Below are 23,218 nucleotides of genomic sequence, written 5' to 3'. Positions count from 1 at the left end.
ACAATCAAGAAAACTGACAAGCCTTTAGCTATAGCTACAAAAAAAGAGAAAAGAATGAAAATTCGAATTATCAAAATTAAGAATAAAAGAGAGGATAAGCTGGGTGCAGCGGCTCATGCCTGTAATCCTAGCTACTCAGGAGGTAGAGATCAGGAGGATCAAGGTTTGAAGCCAGCCCAGGCAAATAGCTAGTGAGATCCTACCTCAAAAACAAACAAACAAACAAAAAAAAATCACAAAAGAGGGCTGGTGGAGTGGCTCAATGTGTAGGCTCTGAGTTCAAGACCCAGTACTACAAAAAAAAAGAGAGAGAGAGGACTATATTACCAACCTTACAGAAATAAAACAGGTAAGAGAATACTAAGAAAAAATGTCTACCACCAAATTATAAAGCCTAGACAAAATGCCTAAAAATATGTAACTAATTTTAGTAATAAAGTAATGGTCAAGCGCCAGTGGCTTAGGCCTATAATCTTAGCTACTTAGGAGGCAGAGAGCAGGAGGATGGCGGTTTGAGGCCAGTCAGGGCAAATAGTTCTCCAGACCCTGTCTTGAAGAAAACACATCACAAAAAAGGACTGGGGGAGTGGTTCAAAGTGTAGGCCCTGAGTTCAAGCCAAGCACAAAACAAAACAAAAAAAAGAGACAGAGAGCAAAGTAATAGCCTGAATAGACCTATAACAAGTAATAAAACTTAACTGGTAATGGAAAAGAAAAAAAAAAAAAGAACTCTAAAAAAAGCCTAGGACTGGCTTCATGGTGAAGCCCAACAAATACTAAATAATTGATCCTAATCCTTCACAAACCCTTCCCTTAAAAAAGAAAAGGGAACATCTTCTAGTTCATTGTATAAAACCAGTATTATACTTGATTATCACACTAGACAAAGATCTAAGAAAACCACAAATCAATAAAACCTTATAAATATGAAAATCCTCAACAAAGTACTAGCAAACTGAATCTAGCAATATATACAAAGGATTACACGCCATGACCAAGTGGGATTTATCCCAGGACAATAGGTTGGTTTAACATGAAAATAACAATTAGAGGGCTGGTTGACTGGCTCAAGTAGCAGAGCACCTGTCTAGCAAGTGGGGAGGCCCTGAGTTCAAACTACAGTACAAAAACAATCCATTGAGCACATAATAAAAATACTTAAATATGCATTCCTAATGAGAAATTAACATTCTATGATTTTTATGAACACTGCTGCTAATTTTTAAATCTCTATATATTTTTTAAAAAAATTTTAAACAGTTTACAGTAAAATATTTTACTCTATTCTGTCCCTTTCAAGTGAAGTTCAGGGGCTGGTGGAGTGGCTCAAGCGGCAGTATATGTCTAGCAAGCATGAGACCTTGTGTTCAAACCCCAGTGCCACCAAAAGAAAAAAAACTCAAGTGAAGCACAGAATCTGTTACAATGTTGTTTCAATCAGTGTTGTAGAACAATTACCCTGTTTTAAAAAAATGGCCCATTCAACTACCAGATTATTGGGTAAACTCCAAAAGACAAAATGAGACTTAAGCTAAAATTTCAATTATTTTCAAACTGAGTATATTACAAACACTAAGCAACTGTAACTCACCACAATGCAATATGTTAAAGTACAAAGTAAGTCTCATGGGTACAGAAACCCCTCTTGGCCTTATTTGGCAGAATTTCTCTACCCATAAGAACATGTGAAGAGAAGACTACCTGTAAGACAAGGAAACAAAGATTGCACACCTAGAGATCAAAGCCAAACTAACAAAACATCAAGTCCCAAGACAGTACTTGTACAGAAGGACCCTTGCCCAAAAACTAGTCATGAGATGTGTAGTTTTTGTTTGTTGGTAGGTTTGGTTTTTCTCAGTGCTGGGAATCCTACACAGGGCTTACACATGCAAGGCAAGCATTCTATCGCTCAGCCACATGGCTGGCCTTGATCTAGCCATGAAAATATGAAAGCAAAGAGAACAATTCCATACTACTCTTGCTTTCTTAATTATATCTTTATGTGTTGCCTGAAGTTCTCATTATCCTGTTCCATAAATTGTTCTCAACTAGGTCCCCAAAGAAATTGTATTTAATCTTTCTCTGGTGAATGTTCTTTCTTATTCTGCATGTGTGTTTCATTGAGTCCTATGGGTTTTCCCCAATCCTAAATTCCACTATGTAGAATTGGACAAAGATTAAGAAAAAGAACATAAAAATCAGAGAACATGATTAAAAATCATTAATCAACCATCAACTCTCAAAATCTACACCTATTCTCTTCTTTATTCTGGGTTACAAAGGAAAAAATATTTCCTCCTATCAAAGAACAATTAACCTCATTTTGTTGTCTTCCAGACCTTTATCAATTACTGCCTTCTCTCCAACAATTTCAACTTCTTCCTCCCTAATGAACCCTTTAATACTTTCCATCAGCATTCATTCTCTTTGAAAAAGGCAGGGGTAGGGGAAACTGAGGGAGTAGCTCACCATAATACACACACAAAAGGTCCCCCTCCAGCTACCATTATCTTTTATTTTCCTTCATTGAGGGAGAAAATGGTTAAAAATAAAACTTTGCTGCCAGACACAGATGGCTCAAGTCTGTAACCCTAGCTACTAAGGAGGTTGAGATCAGGAGGACCTTGGTTCAAGGCCAGTCTGGGCAAACACATTGCAAGATCCCATCACCAAAATAACCACTGCAAAACGGACTGGAGGTGTGGCTCAAGTTATGATAGAGCACCTACTTTCAGGTACCTACTGAGGGCGTGAAGCCCTGAATTCAAACCCCAGACTCACAAAAAAAAGACAAATAAAATATAAGTTTGCATGTTGTGTGTGTCTGTGAGTGAGGGGGGAGGGATTTCTTAAGACCAGCTCTCGCCATGTAGCTGAGCCTCACCTCAAACTCTATATGTAACCCACCTTGTCCTTGAACTGTCCACCCTCCTGCCTCAAGTTCCCTAGTGCTAGGATTATAGGCATGTGCTGAATGCTGAACATTCTTTTATATATAAAACTTTATATTTATATTTTATATGTTATACACATTACATATTTAAAAAACATTTATATATATAAAACAATCTTTTGTTGTTGCTATTGTTTGGTTCCGATATAAGGTCTCATTATGTAGCCTGGAACTGGAGATCTTTCTGCCTCTGCCTCCTAGTGCTAAAATTACAGGCTGGGATTACATGGGTGTGCCTCCATGCCCAGCCTAACAAATTCTACTTTTCATACTTTCATTAGTTTTTTGAGGGGGACAGTTCTGGGGATAGAGCCTAGAGCTTCCTGCATGCTACAAAAGTGCTCTAGCACTGAGCTATATCCCCAGCCCTAAAACAATCTTTTGACTCAGTTCAAAATTCTTATTGCAAGATTTTAAAACTGTCCACATTTCAATTCTCACCTACTTTTAAAGCCTTCAGGCTTTATGAGTCTGGAAATATCTTACATACATTCAGACATTCAGATCCAGGTCTTTATGTAATACAGTCTTTCAACCTAGAATGTCCTTCCTTCTCCCCACTTCTAAACACATGTATTTCAATCCTCCAAGAAGCCCTTTGTGATTTGTGTCATTAAAATCATTCAATTCCCAAAGCATTTCTTTATATTTCTGTTGGCACTTAACACTTGCTTACATTAGGGTTACTGTATTTACTGTTATTGTATATCCCCTCTCTCCTTGCTACCACACTACAAGCTCCTGGAAAGCAATAAACATAGCTGCCCACTCTCTCCCCTCCACTGCTTAACACAATGACTGGCATACGACAGATATTCAAAATGCTCTGTGAACTTTATAAGGGTCACAACTGAAGCATTATTGCCTCAAGAGTAAATATAGTCAGTGAAAGTGCTCACTAAAGGCTGGGTTTCAGAATAGAATGTCACCACTTTTTTCTATCCATAGATAGCCCCCCAAATCTTTACTAAGATTTTTGATTATATTTTATAACAGCAAGAGTTTTTTTAATACACACATGCATACACATAAACACATACATTATGCCAGGGTTTAGAGAGAGAGAGAAAGTGTGTGTCAGAGAGAGAGAGAGAGAGAGAGAGAAAGAGAGACAGAGACAGAGACAGAGAAAGACAGATTTGTTGAGACAGGCTCTCATTTGCAGCACAGCCTGGTCTCAAACTTACTATGTAGCCCAGTCTGTCCTAAAACTGGCCATCCTCCTGCCTCAGCTTCCCTAATGCCAGAATTATAGGCATGCAAAGCCTACAGTTCTTTTACATATAAAATATTTGTACTTATAATTTTATGTATTGTATGTATTACATATAACACACACACACACACACACACATACACACACACACACACACACACACACACACACACACACATAAAATAATCTTTTTTATTGTTGCTGTTGTTTGTAGCCCAGGCTGGCCTTGAACTGGAGATCCTTCTGCCTCTGCCTTGGCCTCAGCCTCTTAGTGCTAGAATTATATATCTATTATATTTATGTCAGGGTTCTTTGGGCTTGGCCTACCTGTACTAACACATACCATGTCCCGATTTTACCCACCATCTATTCCTGCTTAAACTACTGGGAAATCATTAGTGCAATGCATTATAACTTGACACAAACAATAAATAACCAAATCTAAACACTGCAACAAGGTCCCAAGGAAATAATTAGCTATAAGGTAGTTCTTCAGAAGTTTTACAAAAGTCATTAAATGCCCAAGAATCTGCAGTTATTACAGAAAATAGAAAACTACTCAGGACTTTTTTTTTAAGTGTCAATATTTGTAAGTCAGAGGGAAAAACCACCCTGGTATAGGATGGAGCAGTGAAGAAACAAATAGAAAGCTCTCAGAATACCCAGGTGGGAAATGAAGACCCCACTTGGATTAAGTCAGTAATAGAAATGCAGATGTCAAGAAGGGATTTGAGATCTGGTGCCAGGGGCTCACAACTGTAATCCTAGCTATGCAGGAAGCAGAGATCTCGAAGATCTTGGTTTGAAGCCAGCCCAGGCAAATAGTTCTCCAGACCATATCTCAAAAAAACCCATCACAAAAATAGAACTGGTGGAGTGGATCAAGTTGTAGGCCCTGAGTTCAAATCTAGTACCAAAAAAAAAAGAGGGGTTTGAATTTAAAGATGGCAAAGAAGTAGAATCTTGGAAGCCAGACAGATGTGAGAAGTAAAATAGAGGAATTAAGGACAATTTGCAGGTTTCTGGAAAAAGTGATGACAGTGGGTCATTCCCCAGGGCAAGGAAAAGAGCGGAATTTGGGGGCGAGAGGACTGATAATTAATAGTTCATCTGTACATGCTGAACACTTATAAGGATAATAATCCTTATCAGCTTCTAGCCTCATCTCATTCCCAACTTTTCTGGACTATTTCCCCCTCATAGCTGTACTAAGAGTAGATATGCTACAATGTAATCTACAGAATGGTCCAACCTGACAGGTGGAGTTTGAATCCTCAAATAAAGTAGGTTAATGTCCAGACCTCACCTACCTACTATTTTGTATAATATGTAATAGTGTAATAGTATATTACAGTTACATGTTATATACATTTTAAGTATACTTAGTATTACACATATTATGTGCAATATGTACTAGATAATGAATTATTTTGTATGTGCAGATATAATATTCAAATATATATAGTCTACAAACAAAATCCCTAATAGACACCACAGTAAACAGGGACCTTAGCCAGGTGCTGGTGGCTCACACCTGTAATCCTAGCTACTCAGGAGGCAGAGATCAGGAGGATCTCTGTTCAAAGCCAGCCCAGACTCTATCTCAAAAAAACCCATCAAAAAAAAAAAAATCACAAAAAAAGGGCTGGCCTGAGTTCAAGCCCCAGTATTGCAAAAATAAATAAGTAAAATAGGGACCATACAACTTACCTTAAGGCAATCCTCAGGCCTAAGTATCCACTAAGGTTCATTTGATCTGCTAAACCAAGACTCAAACTTTTTAGGGCCAGATAATAAATATTTTAGGTTTGGCAGACCATAAAGTCACAATTTCTCAACTCTGCCCTTATATATAGCACAGACGATACACAAATGGGTGTGATGTGTTCCAATAATACTTTATTTATGGACACTGAAATTTGAGTATCCTATAATACTCACTTTCTAAAAAAAAAAATTGAGTTTTTTCTACTGTTTGAAAATATAAAAACAAGCTGGGTATGGTGATACTCACCTATAATCCTAGCACTCAGGATGCTAAGACAAGAGGATTATCAAGTTAGAAGCCAGCTTGGAGTACATAATGAGACCCTCTTTCAAAAACAAAACAAGCCAGAGGCTGTTGGCTCATGCCTATAATCCTAGCTACTCAGGAGACAAAGATCAGGAAGACTGCAGTTCAAAATCAGCCTAGGCAAAGAGTTGGAGAGACCTATCTCAAAAATATCCAACACAAAAAAGGGGCTGACAAGAGTGGCTCAAGTGGTAAGAGCACCTGCCTAGCAAGCATGAGGCCTTGAGGTCAAACCCCAGTACTACCAAAAAACAATACAAAACAAAAATTATACAAAACTATTCTTCCCTATCAGATCATACAAAAATAGGCAGCAGGTTGCATTTGGTCTATTGACCAAGTTCACTAACCCTTGTACGAAAAACTGCCCTCCTCTAAAACTCCTTCCCAAATATGACCCCAGTGTTAATCTTAAGTGTCAAAACAAACACAAGAAAAATCTCCCAGTGGACAGAACTGAAAACCTTCACTTAGCTGACCAAAGAACTCATTCCATTTGCAAGGAAGTGAGTCAACAAATCAATTCCCAGGTTCCATTACTTAACTTATACTGTATTTGTCCAGCAGATATGTATAAGTTTTAGGATATAATTCTAGTACCTTCTTCTTTCTCCCTTCCCCTCATAAGTTTTCTCCCGACCATTGTGAATCAGTTATGTTAGGGATAATTACCTTTAGAATTGAGTCCAGTTTTCAGAATTGTGACTAACAGGGTATCATTTTAACATCAGGATTTAGTTGGGGTACTAGGGTTTGAACTCAGGGCCTCATACTTTCTAGACAGGTACTCTGCCTCTTGAGCCGTGTTCCCTACTATCTATCTATCTAACTAACAGTACTGGGGGTTTGAACTCAGGGCCTCAAACTTGCTAGGCAAGCACCCTGCCACTTGAACCATGCCCCCAGCAACATCAGGACTTACAAAAATAGTTGCTAAATATGAATTTGGGTGCCTCCCATAGAAGAAATGAGGGTGTTTGCTGATGTTTAAAAGAAGAAAATCACAAAACAGCGCTGGTGGAGTAGCTCAAGGTATAGGCCCTGACTGAGTTCAAGCCCCAGTATCACAAAAAACAAAAAGAAAAAAAATTGCTTAACATGGCTAGGCGAGGTAGTTCACACCTGTAATCCTGGCTATTCAGGAAGTGGAGACTGGGAGGATTGAAGTTTGAGGCCAGCCCAGGGGAAAAGTTTGTGCAAACCCATCTCCACCAATTAAAAAAAAAAAAAAAAAGCTGGGCTGGTAAATGTCTATCATACCAGCTATACAGGAAGCATAAACAGGAGGACAGTAGTTCAGGCCCGCCTGAGTATAAGCAATAAACGATTCTATCTCAAGTAACTAAAGCAAAAAGGGCTGGGGTCATGGCTCAAGTGATAGAGCATCTGCCTAGCAAGTGCAATACTGAGTTCAAACCCCAGTATCCCAAAAAAATAAAATAAGTAAAGTAACAAATATGGGGGGAAAGTAGGACCATGTATGTGTACTAAATAGCCATGGAATAAATGGGATGGAATATCTTTTACTCCATTTGTTCCTAAAAGATGTTGCACATAAAAGATGTTATTACAATGTATCACCCTAACCAAGGTAGAATCAAGAGTCCTTCCTGAGTTCTAGCTGTCCTCCTATGGCTTGTCATCTTTCTTAGAATTCACGTGATACCCAATATGTTCTCAATAATTTCCTCCTTTTGCTGCAGTTAGCTATGTGTCAACTTCCTGACTAAAACAAAGTGCCCCCCTAGACAAACTAAAGGGAGTACTCAGGTAGATGAAAGAATTCTAATGCTCACGAAACACTTGAGATACTGGCAAGTATCTCAAGCACTAGAAGTACTAGAATGCCTTCTGGCAAAGTGTCATGTGCTAAAATCTTGGTCCCCGGCATGTGGCACACTAAGGGGAGGGCAGTATGGAGGAACCCTTAGGAGGAGCCTAGTGAAAGGAAGTTATATTATTTGGGCTGTTGAAGAGGATATTGCAACTCCTCCCTTCCCATCTCCCCATCTCTCCTTACTTCCTGGTCATCATGAAGTGAACAAGTTTCCTTTACTATGCACTTTCACTATAATATACTGCCTTAAGACAGGCCCAAAAGCAACATGACCAAATGACCATGAACTGAAACCTCTGAGATCTTGACCCAAAATAAACATTTCCTCCTTTTTCTTGTTTACCTCAGGCTTTTTATCACAGTAATGGAAAGCTAACTAACACAGTAGCTGAAGAAACAGAACTGGATATGGTCAATTCAGAATACACAGAGAAGGCCAAAGGAATCCAAAACTACCAATATCAAGAGGTTATCAGAGCTACCAGTATCAAGAGGTTATCAGAGAATTAAGGAACAACAGTCAGTACAAAGAAAGGCAGAAAAAAGGCAGAGTCAAGTCAAGGAAAAAAGAGTATCAACAAACTGGGGCCAGGCACCAGAGGCTCAGTCTAGTAATCCTAACTACTTGGGAGGCAGAGATCAGGAAGATCTCAGTTCAAAGTCAGCCTGGGCAAACAGTTTGAGAGACCCTATCTTGAAAATACCCAACACAAAACAGGGTGGAGTGGCTCAAGCAGTAGAACACCTGCCTAGCAAGCCTGAGGACCTGAGTTCAAACTCCAGTATCACCAATAAAAATAAATAGAATTAAAAAAATTTTCTAAAACAATCAGGAAATGGTTCATAATATCAAATAGAGAAAGAAGTAAAAGACTAAACAATGACAATACAATTTGGCAATATAGAAGTTGCAGGCAGACTTGGTAAGAGCAACATTAACCGGCATGGTCAAATAAAAAATCAGGCTGAAGATTCAAGAGTAAGAAGCCAGGCATCAGTGACTCATGCCTATAATCCTAGCTACTCAGGAGGCAGAGAGGAGGAGAATAGAGGTTCTAAGGCCAGCCTGGACAAAATGAAAGCAAGACCCTATTTCAAAAATACCCAACACACAAAAAAAGGGCTAGTGGAGTGGCTCAAGTGGTCGACTGCCTGACTAGCAAGCACAAGGCCCTGAGTTCAAATCCCAGTACTGAAAAAATAAATAAATAAAGATAAACACAAAGTGATACAGATAGTCAAAGACAATAGATCACAATTAGAATTGGGTGAGGAATCAATCACGCAAAACTTTAGGAAGGCAAGTGTACTTGCATCAGGCCTAAGAGATGACATTTTTATAGGTAGAAAACAAGAGACGAAAAATGATACCCAAATTGGAAGAAATGGATGCAACTGCAAAGAGGTGAAGGCCTATGTATAATACTGGGCTGTACTCACCTCGCCATAAAACTGTCCCTTCCCTAATGATGACATGAAAAGGAAAAGTTAGAGTGAAAAGTCCTAACTCACTAGGCAACTCCAAACTGACAAAATGGTGGGAGGACCACTGAGGCCCAAAGCAGCACTAAGGAGCCCAGCTCCAAGACAAATCGTTACAATCTCAGGATAACCAAACTACATTGGTTTTCCAGGAAACTTGTTCAGTTGTTTTGTTTTTTGTTTTTTTTTTCTCAAAAAGGATATATCAGGTTCTTCCATCTGTCCCAAGAAATGATTATCAAAATAACTAGTTTAAAATAGTATCCACTAATAAACTGCGTCTTCCTTCCTAAAAGTCACTATCATGGTTCATTAGGCACTGTGAGATAAAGTTAATGAGCTGGGCACCGGTGGCTCATGCCTGTAATCCTAGCAACTCAGGAGGCAGAGATCAGGAGGATCGAGGTTCGAAGCCAGCCCAGGCAAATAGTTCAAGAGACCCTATCTTGAAAAATCCCTTCACAAAAAAAGGGCTGGCAGAGTGGCTAAAGGTGTAGGCCCTGAGTTCAAAACCCAGTAGTAGTGTAAAAAATAATGATAATAATAAAGTTACATGAAATGCCTTCTCTGAACATTTGCACAGGTTACAGATTTGTAAATAAACTATAGCTGATGAAGCAAACAGACCTTAAGACTTTTTTTTTTTCCTTCAAAAAAAGAATAGGTAGTCCCAACATTAAAATGCTCTGGAATATTTTGGAACTAAATTTAGTACTTCTAATACTTTCTATGCGCCAGTACCACTAAAATTCTCAAGATATGATGCCAGGGAAAACGAACATCAGGACAAAAAAGGAATGTAGATGATCAGCCAAAAGTTAATCATTGGAATGCTTACTACTGCTTTCTTCAACATACTAGAACATCACTTCAAATAACTAAGATGGGTATAGGGAGTTGGAACAAGTGGGGGTGCTCCTCTTAACCCAAAGGAAAAAGCAGCAAGGTTACAAGAGGTCAAGTTAATTTTAAGCAGTCTTTAGTCATTAACTACACCTTATTTCACAATAACTGGCAAACGCCCTCCCAGAAATCAAACAAATCATTCTAACTTAGCAGAGAAAATGAAAAAGGGAATGAGGAAAATGTAATTAGGACTGGGGAAAGCTGGAAAACCTTTATATTACATAGCAAAGTTTTTATATAGGAAAGATATCATAGAATAGAGCTAAAATAAAAAAAATCTAAGTCATCAATTTTTATAAAATATACACACCTCTAAGTCGTTTTTCAGGTGTGCTCTCAATATTTAAGTGCACCTCTTTGATTTTATGAAAAACAGTACAAAGAAAAGGGAAGGCCTCATACATTTTGAACTCCATTATAAACCAGTAGATGGCCACCAAAGAAGAAATACCTGTTTTCTTTGTTCCTCTCAGGTACACATACAATCAAGACATTTACCTTACCTCCTCAAAAAAAGGTAAGATACATAACTTTTAGAAGGTTTTATCTTGTTTCACCTTCTGAAGTTGATACTTTTCCCCCTTCAAGTACTGATCACTTGCTTAGTACTTTTTTTAGGATACCTGTTTGTGAAATCTTAAAATTGGATAACTTGATAAACAATTCGAAGTTCAATTATCACATTCATATTAAATCTATTAATAATATAAAATACTTGTACTGGTATTTGCTGTAAAGACACTACAATAAAGATGAGGGAGTGGCTCAAGTGGTAGAGTGCCTGTCTACCTAAGTGTGAGGCCCTGGAGTTCAAACTCCAGTATTGCCAAAAAATAAAAAAAAAGACATTACAACAGGCCTATAAGAAAATCACAAGGGGGTGGGGGTAAGTAATGACCCAATCATTGTATGCACATATGAATAAAGGAAATAAAAAATAGAAAACAAAGAAAATCACAGTATACAAGTATAATATATTAACTTACAAAAGGGGGATATAATAACTCAAAAGCACAGAGAAAGATGGGTGCCAGTGGCTCAAGCCTGTAATCTTAGCAACTCAAGAGGCAGAGATCAGAAGGATGGCAGTTCAAAGCCAGCCTGGGCAAAGAGTTCAAAAAACCCTATCTTAAAATTAAAAAAACAATACAAAACAGGGGTGATGGAGTGGCTGAAGGTGTAGGCCCTGAGTTCAAACCCCAATATCGCAAAAAAAAAAAAAGAAAAAGAAAAAAGAGCACAGAGAAGAGAATGTATGAATATGAATGTGAGAATTTGACAAGCAGAAAGTGAACTGAAATGACAAAATTTCATCTTTAGGAATTCTTAATTACACAGCTTGCCTAAAGCTCTGAAGAGTCATCTTTACACACCAAAATTGTAGAGCACGTTCCAATTAACACAGCTAAGCTTTTTTTGGTTTTGTTTCTTTTTTTTTAAATCAAACAGTAAAGATCTGGTCACTCACGGACACCCTACCTTGTCCCCACCTGAAACAAAATTTTGTCTAAAGTAAAATGTGCCTAGTGTTCCTACAGAGCTAACAAAACGCCTGAAAATGACCACAAACTGAATGACACTGCTGGCATTAAAACTTTTTTGATTGTTTCCAGGTTTTTATCAAGTCCATTCTGAAAGTTAATTAAAAAATAACAAAATTTTTTTAGGTTTGGGAACTGAGAAATGCAGTGATAAGGAAAATAAACCTTGAAAGAGTTGAAGCCAGCTTTATTGAAAACCAAGTGGACACTTGCCAACACTTCTTTATGCACATATGACCAAAGATGATTCTAGGCAGACTCACAGGCCACAAAAGCTCTTTATCAAATCCCAAATTAAGAAAGTTCTAATAAATATTTCAATTTTGATAAGTTAAGTTAAAAAAAAGACCTTATAAGGCTTTTCAGAATCAATATAGAAACAAAGCTTTAAGCCTTTCACATCTGAGCCCTAAAAAACAACACACATTTTAAATGCCACACAAACAGCCCATTCACGGGCACTTATAGCTTAGATTCAGACAAGAAAAACACTGGTCACTTGGAACGGGACTGGCCTTAGTTTATAATCTCCCTACGGCTAGCAGGAAAGAAAAAGGCCCAATTCTGAACTACAGCTGGTAAAACTAAGAGAACCCTAAGTGGATCTCCTCGTTTAAACCCCATACCCAAGCATTTCCGATCTGTACTTTCAACTCCCGGCAAACGAGGTCATCTGTGAATGAAACGGCAGTAAGGACACTCCCCAAACTCCTACACCCCAGGATCCATCCTCAAGGAGTGGAAGGAACAGCAAAGTGGAAGGAACAAAGCACTGACGTCAATTACGAGATTAACCCGAGCACAGGCAGCTGGAGGCAAGGCCTCGCCATCACTAACTATCCAAACCCCGCGATCGCACAGCCAGGTAGCAGGCCGATGCCCGAGCTGCGGGGGGTTTCGAGTATGACCCCCCCGTTCCCATTTTTAGACAACCCCCTTCGTTGGTGAAAGACGGAAATTTTTTTCTTTTTTTTTTTTTGCAACGGAGTGGTGGGGGGGAGGTGCACAGGATCGCGAGAAGGAGAGCGAGAACTAGTTGGGTAATGATCGCCAGAACCGGGGCCTATTTTCTCTTAGCTTGCAAATACTTGGAAATAAGACAGATATTAAAAAAGAAGATCAACCGACCGGGTGTGGAAGGAAGGGGGCGGACGGGGCCCCAGCGCGGAGGGAAGACACGAGAAAGATGGTCTCCGGCCGGGCTTGCGTTAGTCTTTTTTTTTTTTTTTTCACGTCTGCGGGAGGAACGCGCAGACGAGGGACCAGGGCGGATCGAGCGGCCCCCGCCCCAGGTCGCCCTGTGCCCGGACTCCCCTCCCCCGCGGCCCGGCCCTCGATCTGTCAGTCAGTCAGTCGGCCCTTCTCACCTCCAGTCCCGGCTCCGCTAGGCCCTAATCATCTCCCGGCCGCGACTGCGGCTGCGGCGGCGCCGGGCCTGCACCTTCACCGGACGCGCATTCGGGTCCGCCCAAGGGGGCGGCGACAGGCTGCCAAGGGCGAGGGGCTGCGGCCGGGCGGCGGCGGCGGCGGCTCCGAGGGCCTCGCGAAGCTGCTGCGGCGACGGTACGCCTCACATCGGACAGGCGGAGGTCCCGCCCCGCTCCATGACGGTCGGACCGAGCCCGGGACGGCTGACTGAAGCGGCGGGGGCGGGCTGACGAAGACCTGGCACCAAGATGCCCGCCCCGTCCGCTGGCGGCGGCGGGGGCGATGGCTCGACTCCCTCAGCCAGGACTGACTGACGCAGCGGCCGTGCGGCCCATGTGACCAGGGCCGGGCGGGGGCGGGGAGTCACGTGACGACGATGCGCCCCTCCCGCCGCGGAGTGGGCGCTGCGGACCTGCGGCGCCTGTGGCGCCTGTGGTGCTGACAGGCGGGGCTGCGTGGCCCGACGGCTCCGGGGGGCCGAGGGCCTGCGACGTGGTCTCGGCCAGAGGGGCGGGGCGGGCACGCCCTCCTTCGCAGCCCGCTAGTGGGGTTCGGCGGCGCGGCGCGGCGCGGGGCCGGGCCGATCCGGATCTACGGGTTCTGGGGCGTCATAAGTTGGACTCGAACCTTTCCCGGTCCTGTCTGTGGCCCTCAACAGGTCCGCAGAAAGGAAGAGGGCGTGGGGGATTTTTTTGCAGGCGGCTGTCTAGACCTACGCTTGAACTTACGCTCAGGAGCCAAGACTGCCCGCCTCATTATCTAGGCAATTTTGCTTCCAATATTCTTTATCAGGAAATCATTCTGAACGCTCCTGCACCCCTTAATGGCCTGCCAGTCAGGGCAAGCCATGATTTAAGAGGAAAATCATACGGTCTATGATGGGGGCAATGTAACTAACTGCAATGTACTATATGAGTGTAATAAGAATTGTACGAATCCCCCATCCTGTATAATGAACATATCCTAATAAAAAATTATTTTAAAAAATCATACAGCCTAGGCAGGGTTTTAGGATCTCTTACAACCCAGTAGGGTGACTGTCCAGAGAGGCTATCTCCTGTTCGTTTGAAAAACTCCTTAAGTTCCTATCTCTCGCCTGCTTTCTTGATTTGAGGAGCCTCATAAAGTTTTCTTTTCCCCCTCCATTCTAACATTTTCAAACAAGCATTTTAAAGATTGTTTTTAATAAAGTGCATGGGATTTGAAATAGCTTCAGAATAGAAATGTGCATATGAACAATGCTTTTTTCACCCTTCCCAAAGCTGTTAATTCACTAGCATCAATAAAGTATAACATTTTTCATTTTTGAATTTACTATCTACTATTTTTTTTCATTTTTCTTTTATTATTCATATGTGCATACAAGCTTTGGGTCATTTCTCCCCCCTGTCCCCACCCCTTCCCTTACCTCCCACTCCACCCCCTCCCTCTCCCTCCACCCCCTCAATACCCAGCAGAAACTATTTTGCCCTTATTTCTAATTTTGTTGTAGAGAGAGTATAAGCCGTAATAGGAAGGAACAAGGGTTTTTGCTGGTTGAACTATCTACTATTTTTAAGCATCACTTTGTTATATATAAATTTTACATATATACATACATATGTAGTATATAAATTAAGAAATCTATTAAGCGTTGGGGATGTAGCTCAGTAGTAGAGTGCTTGCCTAGCATACAGAAGGCCTGAGGCCCTGGGGTCCATCCCCAGGATTACAGGCATGAGCCACAGGCATCTGGCTTGTTGCATTCACTTTAATAATGTGAGTTTTCTGTCTTTAATTTCATGTTCCAGAATAATGTAAGACTTTTCTACACAAATGGAGAAATAGCAGAAAATAACTAACAAACTATAAAATAGAAAAACAATCTCACTAGGCACTGGTGGCTCATGCCTGTAATCCTAGCTACTCAGGAGGCAGGAATAAGAAGGATCAGTCTGAAGCCAGCTGGGACAAATAGTTCTTGAGACCCTATCTCAAAAAAAAAAAAAACAAACAAACAAAAAAAAAAACATCAGAAAAAGGGATGGGGGGAAAAATGACCCAAACATTGTATGCACATATGAATAAAAGAAAAAAAATCAAAGAAAAAAAAGGGATGGTGGAGTGAGTTTAAACCCCATTACCACACACACACAAAATTGTTTCATTAACATGTAAGATTTTAAAGGATTTAATATCTATTGTTAGAGTAGCAATTCTTAATACAAAACTATTTTAAGGTCAGGTTTTTGAGGTATAATTTCCATACAATGAAATTCATCTTTTTTTTTGGCAGCACTGGGGCTTGAATTCAGGGCCTTCACCTTGAGCCACTTCACCAGACCAGCCCTTTTTGTGTTGGGTATTTTTGAGATAGAATCTCCCAAACTATTTGCCTAGGCTAGCTTCAAACCATTATCCTCCTGATCTCTGCCTCCTGAGTAGCTAGGATTACAGGCGTGAGCCACCAGCACCCGGCAAAAATTCATCCTTTTTAATGTACAGTTCTATGAGTTCTAGCATGGATATGGTTGTGTAAGCAATATACACAACATTTTGGGGCTGGGATGCACCTCAGTGACAGAGCACTTGAATAGCATTCACAAGACCCTGAGCAATTGCAGAACTGCAAAAGTGGAAAAAAAGAGGACTGGTGTAGTGGCTCAAGTAAAGCACCTGCTTAGCAAGCACAAAGCCCTGAGTTCAAGCCCTAATATTGCAAAAAAAAAAAAAAAAGAGAGAGAGAGAGAGAGACATAAACTGGTATAATCTGGGCAGCCAGTGGCTCATGCCTGTAATTCTAGCAACTTGGGAAGCTAAGATCTGAAGAATCACAATTCAAGGCCAGCCCAGGGAGATAGTTGGAGAGACCCCCATCTTCAAAATAACAAGAGTAAAATGGACTGGAGGTGGGGCTCAAGCAGTAGAGTGCCTGCTTTGTGAGCTCAAATTCTTAAATTCCAACCCCAGTGCCTCCAGGAGCCGGTGGCTCATAGATACTCAGGAAACAGATCAGGAGGACCGAAGTTCAAAGCCAGCAAATAGTTTGAGACTCTACCTGGAAAATACTGAACACAAAATAGGGCTGGCAGAGTGGCACAAGAGGTAGAGCACACCTGCCTGGCAAGCATGAAGCCCTGAGTTCAAAACTTCAGTATCACAAAAAAAAAAAGTCCCATCAAAAATTACATATATATAGGGAACCAGAATGGCTCCAGTGGTAGAGCATCGGCCTAGCAAGCATGAAGTCCTCAGTTCAAACCCCAATACCATAAAAAAGAAAGAAAGAAAAAAAAAACCCAAAAAACTCAAGGCCTACATGCTGAGCCACTCCACCGGCCCTTTTTTTATGAAGGGTTTTTTTCAAGATAGGGTCTTGAGAACTATTTGCCCAGGCTGGTTTTGAACCTCAATCCTCCTGATCTCTGCCTCCTGCGTAGCAAGGATTGCAGGCACCCGACTGTGTTGGGTATTTTCAAGATAGGGTCTCAAGAAGTATTTCCCAGGGCTGACTTCAAACTGTAATGCTCTTGATCTCTGCCTTCTGAATAGCTAGGATTACAGATGTGAGCTACCAGCACCTGGTTTAAATGGGATTTTGAGAAGCTATTTGTAATAAAGCTATTTGCGATTTTTCTTTCTTGTCTGAAAATCCCTAGAATAGTAAGGATTTGTTGAAGATGAAAATGGAGTAGTAAGATTATGTTAATGATGACAGTAACCTAGGTGGACCTAGATGATGTCAATTTTCAGTATTCCATCTGGTAGTCATTTTTCAGTCTGTCTGGGGGATTATTAACATCTGGGGTTATGATCAACCCAACTCTTCATAATAATAAAGGTGTCATAATAGTGAATCAAGTTTCTCTGTAGATAGTTGTTTCAAATTACATAGGTGCCAGGTTTTCCTGTCCATAATCATGCTAGAAGAACTGTGGGAAAGGGATAGAACACATCCTCAGTTATCCCATCTAAGGGGCAAGAGAGCTGCAGTACTTATATAGCCCCTCTCGGTCATTACCCAGGGAAGGCAATGATTTCACAGCAGCTCCAGCTTGTTGTATGTAAGCAGAGCAGACTCCAGTAGCCAGAGAAAACTCTCAGGCAAATAAAAGCAGAAACATCTGCTGAGTACTGGTGACTCATGCCTGTAATCCTACCTACTTGAGAGCCTGAGATCAGGAGGATTGTAGTTTGAGGCCAGCCTGGGCCTCTTAAACCTGAGCAAAATGGACTGGAGGTGTGGCTCAAGAGTAGAGCAACTGCTTTGCAAGTGTGAAGCCCAGAGTTCAGGCCCCTGTTCCACGCCCCCCCACCCCCCAAAAAAAGCAGAAACACCTGCATAGTTGAAATTCATATTCAAAGTAGTATTCTTGAAATGGCAGGAATGAGGGAAATCGGGAGAGGCACCAACCCTCCTTCAGTGATAATTACTGCATATACTACGTGCCAGGCACAGGGCTTGGTACTTTGAATGACTAATTTAATATCTTTTTTATTTATTAGCGTATTTTAATAGTTATACCAGGGGTACATTGTGACATTTACAAAAGTGCTTACAATAATAGCTGGGCATCTGTAGCTACTCAGGAGGCAGAAATCAGGAGGATCACAGTTCAAAGCCAGCCCTGGGCAAATAGCCTGAGAGACCCTATCTGGAAAACAGCCTTCACAAAAACAGGCTGATGGAGTGACTCAAGGTGCAGGCCCTGAGTTCAAACCCCAGTCCTGCAAAAAAAGAAAAAAAAAAAGTGTTACAACATATCTTACTCATTAGACTCACCTCCTTTGTATTTTTCCTTTATCCCCACTTCCTCCCTATTTAATCTTCTTGACCCTTCCCATTCTGTCTTTTCCACACTTCCATGACACTGAAACCACTCATCAGCATTACCAGCAATTGCCACACTGCCAAATCTAAAATCTGAATCTCTATCTTTACCTTACAGATGTTCAACACAATTGACCATTCTCTTTTTGAAACACTTTCTTCATTTAACTGTCAAAATGCTACACTGCTAGCTAGCTTCTTTCCTACCACTGTGGTTGCTGCTTTTCACCCTTATTTGCTGGAGACTTTTTACCTGTTCTGGACTTCTGAATAGAGGTAAATCTAAGGAAGACTTGATCTTCAGCCTTTTTCCCTTTCTCTCCTTATTATGTTCAACTAGACCCAAAGGTCAGCAAAGTTTTTCTGAAAAGGCTAAAATATTTTATACTTTGTAGGCGAAATGGCAAAATCAAAGATTTTATGCAGGTTACTTATGTGACAATATACAAGTTTCCATAAATTTTGTATTGATACAATTCAAAATATGTTAGTCAAATAAATTTTGTAACTCATCACAACTACTGAAAATAAAAAATAGCAGAATTAAAAAATAAACCTGGCAGGTGATAACATTTTGCTTAATTACAATTCAATTAAGGAGGATTTGAAGTCGGGCACTGGTGGCTCATCCCTGTAATCCTGGCTACTCAAGAGGCAGAGATCAGGAGGATCACAGTTCAAAGCCAGCCAGGACAAATAGTGCTCGAGACCCTATCTTAAAAAGCCCATCACATAGTTACTACAGAATAACTCACCTTCCAACAATTCCTGAAACGGATTCTTAATTAACAAAATTCATTTTTGTTCTGTGTAGAGAAAATTTCCCAGTGATATAGTTGTCTTCTACAACTGATGAATTGAAGTATTATCTTTAAAGTAAATAAAATGGAGTTTGAATAGCAAAATTAGGGCTGGTGGTATGGCTCAAGGTATAGGCCTTGAATTCAAGCCTCATTACCACAAAAAAAAAAAAAAAAAAAAAAGAATTCAAAGAGCAAGAGGGGAATCAAAAGTTCAAGGCAACACAAGGCCCAGATTTCAAATCCCCAGTACCACCAAAAAAAAAAAAATTGAGGCCAACCTGGGATACACAGTGAATTGAGGCAAATCTAGGCTTCATAGAAAGACCCTGTCTAAAAGAAAAAAAAAAAATAGGAAAACAAGAGCAGGAGTGGTTAAAGTGATAGGCTACTTATCAGCAAACACCAAAGCCCTGTGTTCAAACTCCAGTTCTGCCCAAAAAAGAAAAAAACAAAAACAAAAAAAAATGAGTTTGTCAAATATTCTTCTATTAATGATTATCTGTAAAAAGATTTTTTGTATTTTATTTTTGAAAACTTTTTTCACACTGATAAATATCTGATGCCAATCCACTGGCATGTGATGTTAATTGAAAATATTCACTGCTTGGAATAAATTTATAAAATTCTATTTGATTCTTCATTCTCTCTTTTTTTTTCCCTTACTGAGGCAGAGTCTTGCTATGTAGCACAGACTGGACTTGAACTCAAGATCCTCCTGTTGCTGGTGGAGTGGCTCAAGTGGTAGAGTGCCTGCCTAGCAAGCCTGAGGCTCAGAGTTCAGATCCCAGTACTGCCAAAAATTAATGATTAAAAAAAAAAATCCCTCCTGTCTCTATTTCCTGAGCACTGGAATTGCAAGTATGTGACACCACACCCAGCTAGATTTGTCTCTGGGTATGTGCCTTTGAGCATATGTTACAGTGAAGAGTAATCAGCTCCAACAGGAGATTGCGCTGGTGGCTCACACCTGTAATCCTAGCTATTCAGGAGGCAGAGATCAGGAGAATCAAGGTTCGAAGCCAGCCTGGGCCAACAGTTCATGAAACCCTATCTCAAAAAAAAAAAAAAAATTACAAAAAAGGGACAGTGGAGAGGCTCAGGTTGTAGGCCCTGAGTTTAAACCCTAGTAGTGGAAGAATAAAAATAAAAAATAAAAAAAAAGATGGACTGGGAAGTCCTCAATTGTATAATGAAATAGATTTTGAACTTTGAAACCTCCCCTTTACTCCTGAAGTGAAGTCCAAAACAGGATGTAGGCACTAGAGTTTGAGATCAGAAAACATATTTGCTGCAAATGTGTGACATATTTCTTTTTTATTCTTCTCATTCATTTGTCCAGAAGCACAAATGAAATTTACTGTCAGCGCTATTAATGGTTCAATAACACATGATAAATTAAAAGACTTCCATGAGACTTTAAATAATTTACATTGTCACAGCTTTATAAATCTAACCAGCTGAGTGCTGCTTGCTCACTCTGTAATCCTTGCCACTCATGAGGCAGACAGCAGGAGGATCACAGTTTGAAGCCAGCGCAGGCAAATAGTTCTCAAGACCCTATCTGAAAAAACCCTTCACAAAAACTGGCTGGAGTGGCTTAAGGTACAGGCCCTTAGTCCAAAACTCACTATCACACACACAAAAAAAGAGTCCAGAACATGTAAACGAACAGAATAAAATTACAGTCAAGAAATAAATCCTCATATTTTATTTTCAATTGACTTTCAACAAGACAACTCAGTGAACAAACAAAAAAACTCTTAAACAAATGGTTCTGCAACAACTAGATACCCATAGGCAAAATGAAGTTGGACCTTCTAGCTCACAAAATACACAAAATTTAATTCAAAAGGGATCAAACAATAAAAATGAAAACTAGGCTCAGTACAATGGCTGAAGCCTGTAAACCTAGCTACTTGGAAGATAGAGATCAGGAAGATCGTGGTTTGAAGCTAGCCTGTGCAAAAAGACTGTCTTAACCAATAGCTGGGTGTGGCAGCACACACCTGTCATCCCAGCTATGCAGGGAAGCACAAAGAGGAGGATGGCAGTATAGACCAGCCTGATCATAAATCAAGACCCTGTCTCAAAAATAAACAATGCAGGGCTGGTGGAGTGATTCAGTGGTAGAGTGTTTGCTTAGCAAGTGTGAGGTCCTGAGTTCAAATCCCAGTATCACAAAAAAGAAAAAAAGACAAGAGAAAAAGAGTTAAACATATAGCATATGGGGGTGGTAGTATAGCTCAGCAACAGACTGCATGCTAACATGAGCAAGGTCTTGATCCCCAGTACCAAAAAAAAGAAAAAACTTTAATGCTGGGTGTGGATGTCTCACCTGCAATCATAACTACTCAGGAGACTGAGACCGAGAGAATTGAGGTTTGAGGCAAGCCTGGGCAAATAGTTTGTGAGACCCCCATCTCCAAAATAACCAAAGCAAAATGGACTGGAGGCATGACTCAAGTGGTAGAGTGCAAAGCCCTGAGTTCAAATCCCAATGACACACAAAAAAAAGTTAAAAGTAGGTAATGTATGTACAACAAATTCCAATGACAAATTCCATTTGTAGGTATATACCTAAGAGAATTCAAAATATATGTCCACACAAAAACTTGTACATGAATGTTCATGGAAGCATCATTTATAATAGCCAAAAAGGTAGGAGACAACCCAAATGTTCAAGTAATGAATGGAATATTATTTGGCACTAAAAAGAAATTACTGATACATGACAAGGTGTATCACACACGAAACTTGAAAACATTATGCTAAGTGAAAGAAGTCAGTCACAAGGGACAATATATTTTATGATTCCATTTATATGGAATGTCCACAGTAAGCAAATCTATAGAGACAGAAAGTGGTTGACTAGGGCTGGGTGGATGCAGAGGGCAGGAAATGGATAGTGACTGCTAAGGCATACAGGGTTTCCTTTGGAGTGATCAGAATGTTCTAGCCAGGGGTGGTGACTCATGTCTATAATCCCAGCAACTCTGGAGGCAGAGATTGGGAGGATCCTGGTCCAAAGCCAGCCTGGGGCAAAAACTGCAAGACTTTATCCAAAACAAAAAACATAAATCATAAAAAATCTAAAGCAAAAGGGCTGGAGGTGTGGCTCAAGTGGTAGAATGACTGCCTAGTAAGTGTGAGGCCCTGAGTCTCAAGAACTATTTGCCTGGGCTGGCTTCAAACCTCCATCCTCCTGATTTCTGCCTCCTGAGTGGCTAAGATTACAGGACCCCGGTTTTTATCTCTCATTTCTTTTTCTTTTTTTTTGGCAGTACTGGGGTTTGAACTCAGAGCCTCGTGGCTTTCGAGGCAGGTACTGTACCATCTAAGCCACTCTGTCAACCCTATCTTTCTTTCTTTCCTTCCTTCCTTCCTTCCTCCCTTCCTTCTTTCCTTTTATTTTTTGCAGCACTGGGGCTTGAACTCAGGGCCTTCACCTTGAGCCACTCCACCAGCCCTTTTTGTGATGGGTATTCTTGAGATAGAGTCTTGAGAACTATTTGCCCAGGCTGGCTTTGAACCACGATCCTCTTATCTCTGCCTCCTGAGTAGGCAGGATAACAGGCATAAGCCACCAGTACCCAGCTTATCTATTATTTCTTAAAAAAAAGTTTTTGAGCAGGGCACCGGTGACTCACACCTGTAATCCTAACTACTCAGGAGACAGAGATCAGGAGGATCATGGTTCAAAACCAGCCAGGGCAAACAGTGCTGAGACCCTATCTTGAAAAAAAAATTACAAAAAAGGGCTGGTGGAATGACTCAAGGTGTAAGCCCTGAGTTCAAGCCCCAGCAAACCCCCCCCCCCAAAAAAGGTTTTGTTGTAATGATTCTAACTATATTAAGAAAAGTAGTTAGACCAGGTAGCTCACATCTATAATCCTTGCTACTCAGCAGGCAGAGATCAACAGATTGAGGCCAGCACCAGAAAAATAGAAAGACCCTATCTTGAAAATACCCAACACAAAACAAGGCTGGTAGAGTGGCTCAAGTGGTAGAGTGCCTGCTTAGCAAGTGTGAAGCCCTGAGTTCAATCCCCAGTTATCCCCTGACAAAAACAACAATAAAGTAGTTAGTACGAATTCACTTAGGACTCATAGTTTTGATACGTTCTCTGTCCTCAACTTAGAAGCTAAATATACTATTAAGGGCATATGTG

The 23,218-nt window shown here is 40.6% G+C and overlaps 1 protein-coding gene across 2 annotated transcripts in view; it reads right to left on the bottom strand.

Annotated features, from left to right (window-relative positions):
• Aff4 (ALF transcription elongation factor 4) overlaps nt 1-13,516 on the bottom strand; it is an 80,284-nt gene extending 66,768 nt beyond the window's left edge. For both annotated transcript variants that reach the window (XM_020179703.2, XM_074057200.1), the window contains exon 1: nt 13,377-13,516. The gene's annotated coding sequence lies outside the window, so the exon portion shown is untranslated. The remainder of the gene's footprint in view (nt 1-13,376) is intronic.
• Between the last annotated feature and the right edge of the window lie 9,702 nt (nt 13,517-23,218).

The sequence above is a fragment of the Castor canadensis genome, chromosome 16 (assembly GCF_047511655.1).
Source record: "Castor canadensis chromosome 16, mCasCan1.hap1v2, whole genome shotgun sequence".
Taxonomy (NCBI): domain Eukaryota; kingdom Metazoa; phylum Chordata; class Mammalia; order Rodentia; family Castoridae; genus Castor; species Castor canadensis.
Note: the sequence above shows the minus strand (reverse complement) of the source record. Positions and strands in the feature narration are given on the sequence as shown.